The sequence below is a fragment of the Cupressus sempervirens genome, chromosome 5 (assembly GCF_028749045.1).
Source record: "Cupressus sempervirens isolate cs-2001-9-10 chromosome 5, ASM2874904v1, whole genome shotgun sequence".
NCBI lineage: Eukaryota > Viridiplantae > Streptophyta > Pinopsida > Cupressales > Cupressaceae > Cupressus > Cupressus sempervirens.
This window is the reverse complement of record NC_143122.1, coordinates 225,302,627-225,311,971: the sequence shown is the minus strand read 5'-3', so window position 1 is coordinate 225,311,971 and position 9,345 is coordinate 225,302,627. Positions and strand designations below refer to the sequence as shown.

The following is a 9,345-nucleotide window of genomic DNA, read 5'->3' as shown; positions in this document are numbered from 1 at the left end:
GTATTAATGAGGTACATAAAGTGACATACCAAAAAACCTCGTACATAAAGTGACGTAGCCATTTGGTTTCTATGTCTTATTATTTGATTTCAACAAATAATTTTCTATAAAAAGGCATGAGTACCATCATTCAAGTCAATGGAGATGTTATTGTGAAACCTTTTATTCTCATGTAACCCATATTCCTTCTTGTATAGATTAGTTTCATATGGACATTGTAAGGACCAAAAGGACTTTGTCTTAGCATACTCGAATCCCCTTTTTGTGCATAGTGGTTTTAGATTATACTTTTTTGCATGCTTTATTTTTTCTTATTAAATTTTGTATTTTTTAAAATAGTGCTCATCAAGACCATACATATGATAAAGTACCAAACCAAGGATGGTTCTAGAGTATTTTTCATAAATATTATTTAATAAATTTTATCCTAGAGGGTATCCATGCATAAAAATATAGTTGTTTTTATATTGGGTTTCATAATAATTATATGAGAGTATTGTCACTTGTCTTATCATCTTCATCTTGTTGAAAACTCTCATGAGTTGTATCTAGATTATTTAGTCCCTATTCTCCACATCTCTCCCATTACTTTGAACATTTTGACTTACATTACTAAATATATTGCATTCAAAAATTTTAACTAATAATCATGAATCTTGAACTCAATTCATATTATGTCACATGTTAAAACATTCTTACCAAACTATTCTCTCTACCATTCCAAATTATTATTTCTCTATTTTACAAGTCCCAAAAGGTATCATCTCTCAAATTGAAACTTTAATACATACCTTTTCTTGGCCATATAATATGAATTAATAGAAGAAAAAGTACCTCTAATTTATATTCACATTCCATGTCAACCTATTTGAGAATAGAAGGCATCAAACTTCCCAACATTACTAATAGGAATAGGGCTTTTGGTGCTACTAGTTTGGAAAATGTATGAAAAATCCTCTGCTAAATGGTGTCACATTTTACAAGAATAATTTTTTTAGGTAACTTGGAACCTTCAAGGGTTTTTACTATCCTAGAGTTGCCAAAGGTTTTTGTCATTTTGGATTACATGATGGCTTCTTAGGAAGTTATTACTTCATCTATATCTTGGGAAGTGAACAATGGGGATAGTGTCAATTTTTGGTTTGATTCATGGAATGGGTTCTCTCCCCCACCCCATCCAAGGCTCCTCTTATCTGAGCATAAACCAAGTGGATCCCCCCAAGTGAAGGCTATTACAAATTCAAGTAACTCTGGCTATGACATAGTCATTAGAGAGTTTAAAGGTCATGTCTTTGCAACAAATTCATCTCCTCCCCCTCTGGGTACTAATAAAAAAGCTAAGGCCCTAGCCTTTCTTTTTGGTTTGGAACATGAAAAATCACTATCTATATCTAAGTTACATGTTGAAGGGGATTCATCCATTATTATTAATGCACAAATTAAACATCATATGTATAATTGGTTCATATAGTATATATAGCATAAAGTTTGGTCTCTTCTTGATTCAATATTTGAATGTTACATTATGCATACTTATAGAGAAGGAAACCTATTATGAAAAAAGAATATACTTAGAATCATGTTTAGCACTTCTCAAATATTATTTGATAGGAAATCTTGGCTTCTCTATGACTTCACGTGTTTTATTTTTATGGGTCTCTCTTTTTTTTTTTTGACATATTGTATGTAGTTTAGGGTCCTTTCTTTCACTTGCATTAGATGACTTTTTACTAATATCATGGTCTCAATTGGAATTTTGGATGAAGATCAATGATGACAACTTTTATATCAATTTTTATCTAGGCTCTTGGTGTTTTCTCTGACACCAAATAATGATTGGATTAATAATTGTCTTCATATGAGTTTTGGGCTCTTTTGTAATCACAATATTGTAGATTTGGGATTCAAAATGACAAGAATCATTACTATTGATAGATAGTCTCTCTAGATGCATTCTTTCTTCTTTTGCATCCTTTTTGTATTAGGCAATGACCAAAGTTTTTCTTTTCTAGTTCTTTTCTACAAGAGCCATTTTTGAACTAGTTCTTATTAAAATAAAAAAATAAAGTTACTATTATACTTTATTTCACCCAAAGATTTTATTTGTAAAGTAAATCGAACTATATAATTTTTTATTTTAAAGCCTTGCTCACTATTAAAGCCCCCTTATTTCTTTCTTGGAGACCTTTAATTATATAGCTCTCCCATAGTTGTAAATAATCCATGCACAACATAATCCATACTATTTTTTTTATGATTGATAGAAATATTTTTGGTGATATATTTGTCATCAAAGAAAGGAAATATCCATGTAATAATGATGAACTTGTCACAGGTCAACATTGCATGTTAGTTTTGCATGCCATTGAGAAAAATTTTGCAAGGACACCAATGAGAGGTGAATTGATGTATGTTGCAGGTTCAAGCATGCTAGGATTGGTCCTAAGGTCTCCAAGGTTGTCATATCTATCTGGTCCTCCAACCATTCCTCTAGTTAATATGTTTGGACTAGAAGAATCTTTGTGAAACCAATTCATGAAGCCTTCAATGCATTTGATCTTCCTTGGTTATTGATGAATGGAAACTATAGATGCTCCCCTATGATGTGGTTGCCTTAGATATTTGGAACCATATCCTACCATATAAAACATGTCTAGAGGATTCTTTCCTAGTAAATAATCAATCTACAAATGATATGATTAGGGTTCATTATATTGTATGCCCCACAATACAATTATGATTAGATATCACTATCTTGTATGCACTACAATACAATTACAAATATATGTAATTTTCTTACTTGTAGCTTAGCAAAATCCATAATGTTGCTAGCTTTAAAGAGAGTATTTTTGCATGATAATGTTTTCCTCTTAGCTAAAAGTAATTCACTATATCTTGTGAGTAAAAAAGAAGCACTGGTAACATATTGAGTGTTGGAACCGTCTCTAACATACAACAAACCTCCTACAACAAAATAATTACAAAATATTGATAATTGTGATTAGAAAAGGAGAATTATGGATGTGATATAACCAAAATAGAAAAGAAAGTAATTCTAGAGGAAGTTGAGGGGTGAGATTTTTCTCTACTAGGGTTTCTTGCTTCATGCAGACTTTTAGTTTTTTTGTGTATGGCTCTTTGTCTAAGCTTTCTTTCTATAAGCACCACTTGTCACACCACATTTACTATGAGAGCTTTTAGGCTAGGATTTAATGGCTTTGAATAGTGGTGAACCAATTTTTCTTGGCGTTTACGTTGCTCCTTTGGTTTTCCATAGTGCTACCATAGAACAAACACCCATGCAAGTTTGTCCCGAAGGTTTTTCATGAGGTAATCCTAACATTATCCTTCCTTTGCAAGAATTTGATGTTGCATGTGACTGGTTAGAACAACACACCTTGATAGGTTATTTTATGGGTAGGACTCTTCCTGAAGCTATGCTCTAAGAATGGGTTAACAAGAGTTGGACTCCTAATGGAGTCCACCTTGACAATGTGCAAAACCTTACCAAAGTTTTTTTTTTAAATTTCACTTTGCTAACCCATTCCAAGAAGATGCAATCTTCAACAATGGACCTTGGTTTATGCATTCTTCTTTGCTTGTTTTTCAAAAATGGTCACTAGATTTCATAGTCTCAGATGATAAAAAGCTTAGGGTTCCTGTATAGGTCAAGTTCCTAGGTCTTCCCCTACCATGCTGGCCTTTCATTGAGTCCATTGCCAAAGCCCTTTGCGAAGTTGTCACCAAGGAGCCTAAGAATTTTTTTAATGCTCGCCCATAGCAACCCATTTATGTCGAGGTCGATCTTTCCAAGGATCTTAAGGATTCTATGGAAATCTAGATTGGGGCTCAAACCTTCTCCCAAAAGGTGTTTTACTTAAACCTCCCCAACACCTATTATAGGTGCCAGTCTATGGAACACAAGATCAGGGACTGCCCTTTGGCTACACCTAGGGTCAATCCCACGCCTAAAGAAGCACCTTTCAAACAAGCTGAAGGGAAAAAAGAAGATTGGGTTACTATTGGGCACAAGGGTAAGGCTACCTTGAATCCCTTGCCTCCCAAGCTATCCTATTCAGTGGTCATCGCAGTTCCCCCTATCCCCATAGGAGCATCAATTCCAGCCAACGTAGGGATGCAAGTGATGGAAAAAAAACCTACTCTAAGGGTTTGATAGGTTTCAAACCTTGCTAGTACGTAGGGGATAAAGGAAGTTTCCAGGGCTTCTGCCTTGGCTAGGGTGCATACTATTGCTGTTTCTTCCATAGCACCACCAGCAACATGGTGTTCTCACAGTCCTCCTGAATATGCAGAGATACCAGAGGTGAAATGATAGTCTATAAGTCTAGAGGGTTTTCTATCTGACTTCAACCATGCTTCTACCTTCTTGCAGAATAGTTACTTCTCTCTTGAAGATAAAGATGATATGGAAAAGTTTACATGAACTTCCTATCATGGAATGTTTGAGGTCTCATAGACCTCCCTAGAAAGTACTATGTCTGAGATGTCCATCATAGAATTGGTAATTTAGATTTTCTCTATCTGTAAGAGGTTAAGATTTCTGGTCTCATGCTTTCTTTAGCATGCCACATCATTTGGCAGGATGGTGTTATGTTTTCCTCTAAGCACAAAGCTGGTCAAGGTGGTGTAGTTACTCTTTTGTCACCTTGCCTTCATTTTGCTATTATTTTGCACAGTTCTAACCCCACGCATAGAATTATTTTGCTTTTTCTTTCCATTAAGAATCATTATTTTGGAGTCATTAATGTTTATGCTTCCAATGATGCTGTGGAAAGATTTTAGATGTGGGCTTTCCTGGCTCACAATTTGCCTCTAGCTACTTGGGTCATGTGTGGGGACTTCAATATGGTTGAAGTGGCCTTTGACAAAGATGGCATTCTACATTTTTGCTGGACAGCTAGGAAAAGATAAGCCTGGTACTAAATGTGCAATAAATTGGGCCTTTTTGATCCCAATACCAAACACTACTAGGATAGTGGGGTTTGGCACACTTGGTCCAACATTTGAGTTGGCTCTAACCGCATATTAAAATGCTTCGATCATGATATGATCACTGCATAATCTTTTTTCTCTTTTTCTGAGGATCGAGATCTACCTATCATTCCCCTGCTAGATGTGATGTTATCTAACCACTATCCCATTTATTTTGTCATTTCTTGGCAAAAAACTATCCCAAAGGTGGCCAAGTCTCAGTTCTTCCTCAACATGTCTATGCTGATGCATGCTTCCACCATCTCACACATCCTACATGTCTAGAATTTGGAGCCACGTTCGTATTCTCAAAGGGGATGGATTCAATGGTGGAATGATGCCATTACTAGAATTACTTAGTTCCTGTGCATTTATGGGTGTCAATTGGCAATGTTCAAAAAATGGTCATATGAAGCCAACATGCTTGCCCTCAAAAAATCCTCTGAGGCTCTCACCCTCAATCCCTTTGATGTAGATTTATAAATTCAGCTTGCCAAGCTTCACCATGACAAACAAATTGTTGATAAGTATGCTACTCGCAGAGCCCAAATCAAAGCCTGTCTCCATTAGTTAGAGGTTGGCGACAAAGCCTCGAAGGAGTTTTTTTAGGCTCTTTGAGCTCATCATACCAATGTTGGGATTAAAAAGATCAAATAAGGAAATGTTGTTCTGTCTAGTCTCCCTAACATCCCACAAGCATTTGTTCATCACTATGAGAACGCGTTTGCTTTGTAGGGAAATTCAGTTGCTCAGGAGGAAGCTCTCAGAAAGTGTATTTCTATTACTCCAAACTGCTTAGCATTTGAGTAATGTACTTTTTGTAAGCAACTTCTTTCCCTTTGAGACCTTAAAGAGACAGTCTACTCCATGGCTGATGACAAGTCCCTTGGGTGTGATGGGTTTCCTTGTGAATTCTACAAAAACCTCTAGGAGCATATAAGTTCTGATCTGCACAAAGTTTATCTTGAAGCCTATTATTATAAAAGCTTAGGAGCCATTATAAATAAAGGAAATATCAAATTCATACCTAAAGCTAGTGATCTAGAGGACATATGCAATTGAAGACCCATTACCCTTTTGAATGTGTCTTATAAGATTATTGCCAAGGCACTTTCTCTAAAAATCAAGCACATGTTGCCTTTAATTGTACAACCTGAGCAAATTGGATTCATCAAGTCCAGATATATTCTTGATAAAATCATTGTTTTTTGGGAAGGAATGGAATGGGTTTGCAAGTCCAATTAGAAGGCTATCTTTTTAAAGATAGATTTTGCTAAAGCCTATGATCGCATTGAATGGCCCTTCATCTTGGCTATGCTCCAGGCTTTGGGTTTTGGTCACAATTTTCTTCAGTTTGCAGAGATGCTCTTTGGTAATGCTAATTCTTGCATTACCATCAATAATTCACAATCTAAGGCTTTTGGAATTTTTGTTCAATCAGGCAAGGTTTCCCATTAGCTCCTGCACTTTATGTCCTTCCTATTGAGAGTTTTGGCTATTTGCTAGCTCATTTTATGTGCTCAGGACTGGTTCATGGCATTTTCTTGCCTGAATCATCCTTTTAGTTAGTCAATGGACACTTTTTTGATGATTCCTTTCTTACTCTTTTAGAGGACGAAGAAAACATCAATAATGCTTTAAGTTTCCTAGACACCTTTTGTCAAGCCTCTAGTTCTACCATTCAATGGCATAAAACACTCTACTTTCGTCAGTCATTTTTGCTAGCTCCACCTTGGCTCAGCTAGTTTGAGTGGAAATGGATCACACATGAGGAAATATTCCACTTTCTTGGCATTCCTTTTGCATTCTAGGCTTCACCTGTGGAACTTTGGAATGTTGTGCTGGCCAAGATTAGCAAGAAGCTTGATTACTGGATCACAAAACTGCTCTTCCTTGCTGGGAAATTCCAGATTTGCTCAAAGATTTTAGCGGCCACTCATGTGTATTACTCCTCCTATTGGGCTCCCTCTAAAGCTTCATATCTAAAGCTGGAAAGATTGCTTAGGGATTTTCTTTGGGCCTCTGGTTTTGATCATCATGGCTTTCACAGAGTTGCCTGGGACTTTTTTTTTTCTCCCAAAAGAATCTAGTGGTCTTGGCCTACTTTCCACCTAGAAACAAGGCCTTTCCCTTTGTGAAAAATGGATTATTTGAGCTATTTCTAGAGATGAAGCTTGGAAGATTTTGGTTTGACACTGCATTTCTTTTGGCTTTCCTGTTAATAGGCTAGCATGGAAGGGGATTGGCTTCCAAACCCTTCTCATCATGCATGAACCAGTGGCCATACATGGCTCATTTTTCATCAAGAGCATATGAAAAGCTTGGGAGGATATTAAGCCCTAGCTTCAATGGGATAGAGATGAATTCCACAATGGCCTCTCCTTGAATCAATAGAATATTTGGTGGTCCCTCCTTTTTGCCATTCAGGGTACTCCCCTCACCAAGACTCAAGGTGCCAATGCTCTATGTTTTTTACAAAATGGCATCAGAACTCCTAATGACCTAATTTCAAGGGTCACCATGAGTTTTAGGACATGGGACGATATGCAAGTATAGTACTGCCTTATCCGTTCAAATCGACAGACTTTTGACTTTCTGCTCTCTTCCATCCCTGTTCACTTAGTTCATAAAGTGGGGATTTAGTCTATTCAACCTTGATGGTTTGATTGGAAGTGGTATCCTACCACTCCATTCTCTAATTACAAGCCAAATTTGGGATACAGATGGCTTTTGCCCCATCTTCCAATGGTGGACATGCTCAACTAGAGATGGCATTTGCAATCTTCTCTTTCTCAATGGAGAAAATGCTTTGATACCATTTGGAATGCTATAACTAAACCCAAGATTGCAAATTTTTCTTGGCGCCTAGCCTTCCAAGGTCTTCCCTTGGGGCCTCAGCTCAAACACATTGGGGTTCTTGATCCTAGGTGCCCTTTTTGTGGACAACCACAGTCTTTCTTGCATATTTTCTAGTTTTGTAAGCATGCTCAAAATTATTAGCATTGGATTCATGACTTTTTCAATCCATTCAGGCTTGAATTTTTTTCTTGGCACATGATCTTGCTAGGTGACTTCTCCAAAATTCCTCAGAAGTTCACCCAGATTTGGCATACCTTTAGGATGGAGATTCTATTTTCTCTATGGAAAGATAGGAATGTTGTTCTTTTCACACACAATTTTTTGCATGTTAACATTGCTATGTACACTAAGGCATGCATTTGTAATAATGTAATTATGTAGATTTAGGTGCAATCTAACAAAGTTTCCCTTGAGGTAGCTCACCTATAGGAGCTACTAAACCATTGGGGCAATGCTCCCTACACTATTGCCAGAGTTCCTCCTGATGCCTCGGCAAATACCTCGATGCCTCATGGCCACAATCCTCAGTACCATTCCTTAGGTCGCTAATTGCACACCCCATGGTCCTAAGCTTCTTGCCACCACTCTCCCAACTGCTCCACCCTGTGGTCACTCTGGTTGGTCCCCAACTCCTCCTCTTGGTACTCATTGGGCACATTCTAGAGAGTGCCCTCGCTTGGACCTAGTGATCTCTTCTCCATGGCTAGAGGTTAAAGATGTGGAGGCTACCATTGATCCACTTATTAATGTTGCTACTAATGATGGTTGGACTATTCCCAGCCCACCCTCCAATCCCAAAGATGATTGGGTTTTTCATGATAAAGATGATCCACCACCCTCAGTTGGCATTGCTTTGGTAGCTTAAGGTTGCTTTATATGTTTTTTTTAATGAATAGTTTATGTTTTCAGCTATGGCTATGTTTTTAGTTTGGCTTCAGTTGTGTGAACTCAGTTATAGGGTGATCTTGTATCCCCGACCCCTTTTTTGTGATTTTTAATCTTAGTATATTTTTTTAATAGAAAAGGAATTTTCATTAAAAGAAAAGGAGAATTATAGTTATGAGTGAGACTTTTGATTGTTTTCAACAGAAAAGGAAGAAATGTTACTTGTACTATGAATACATAGAGAAGCAACCCTAACCTAGAGTGCTTTCAACAGATTGAGTGGGACTGCTAGGAAGAAGTGAATAGGCAAAGTTCTCTGCATGACTTCTGTAAGCTGAGAATTGAACTTCCCCTTGAAAATATAACTGGTTGATGAAGTGCACAAGTTAGTTTTATGATAGAGTACATTTATATTATATTTTATATGAAAAACAATACCAATTAACCCATCCTTACATCTATTAGGAGCACATGAATTCCATCATATTTGAGCTCCTAGCTGAATTCATTAACATATGCTCTAAGATCATCATGTTGCTTGATGTAGTTTAAATAATATGGAGATTTGGTAGCTCTGTATAACCAAGATGCAACAGAGAGAAGTTCATC

The 9,345-nt window shown here is 36.9% G+C and overlaps 1 pseudogene; it reads right to left on the bottom strand.

Annotated features, from left to right (window-relative positions):
- Positions 1 to 2,336: 2,336 nt before the first annotated feature.
- LOC149555250 (endoglucanase 19 pseudogene) lies at positions 2,337 to 8,385 on the bottom strand (annotated as a pseudogene).
- Positions 8,386 to 9,345: the final 960 nt, after the last annotated feature.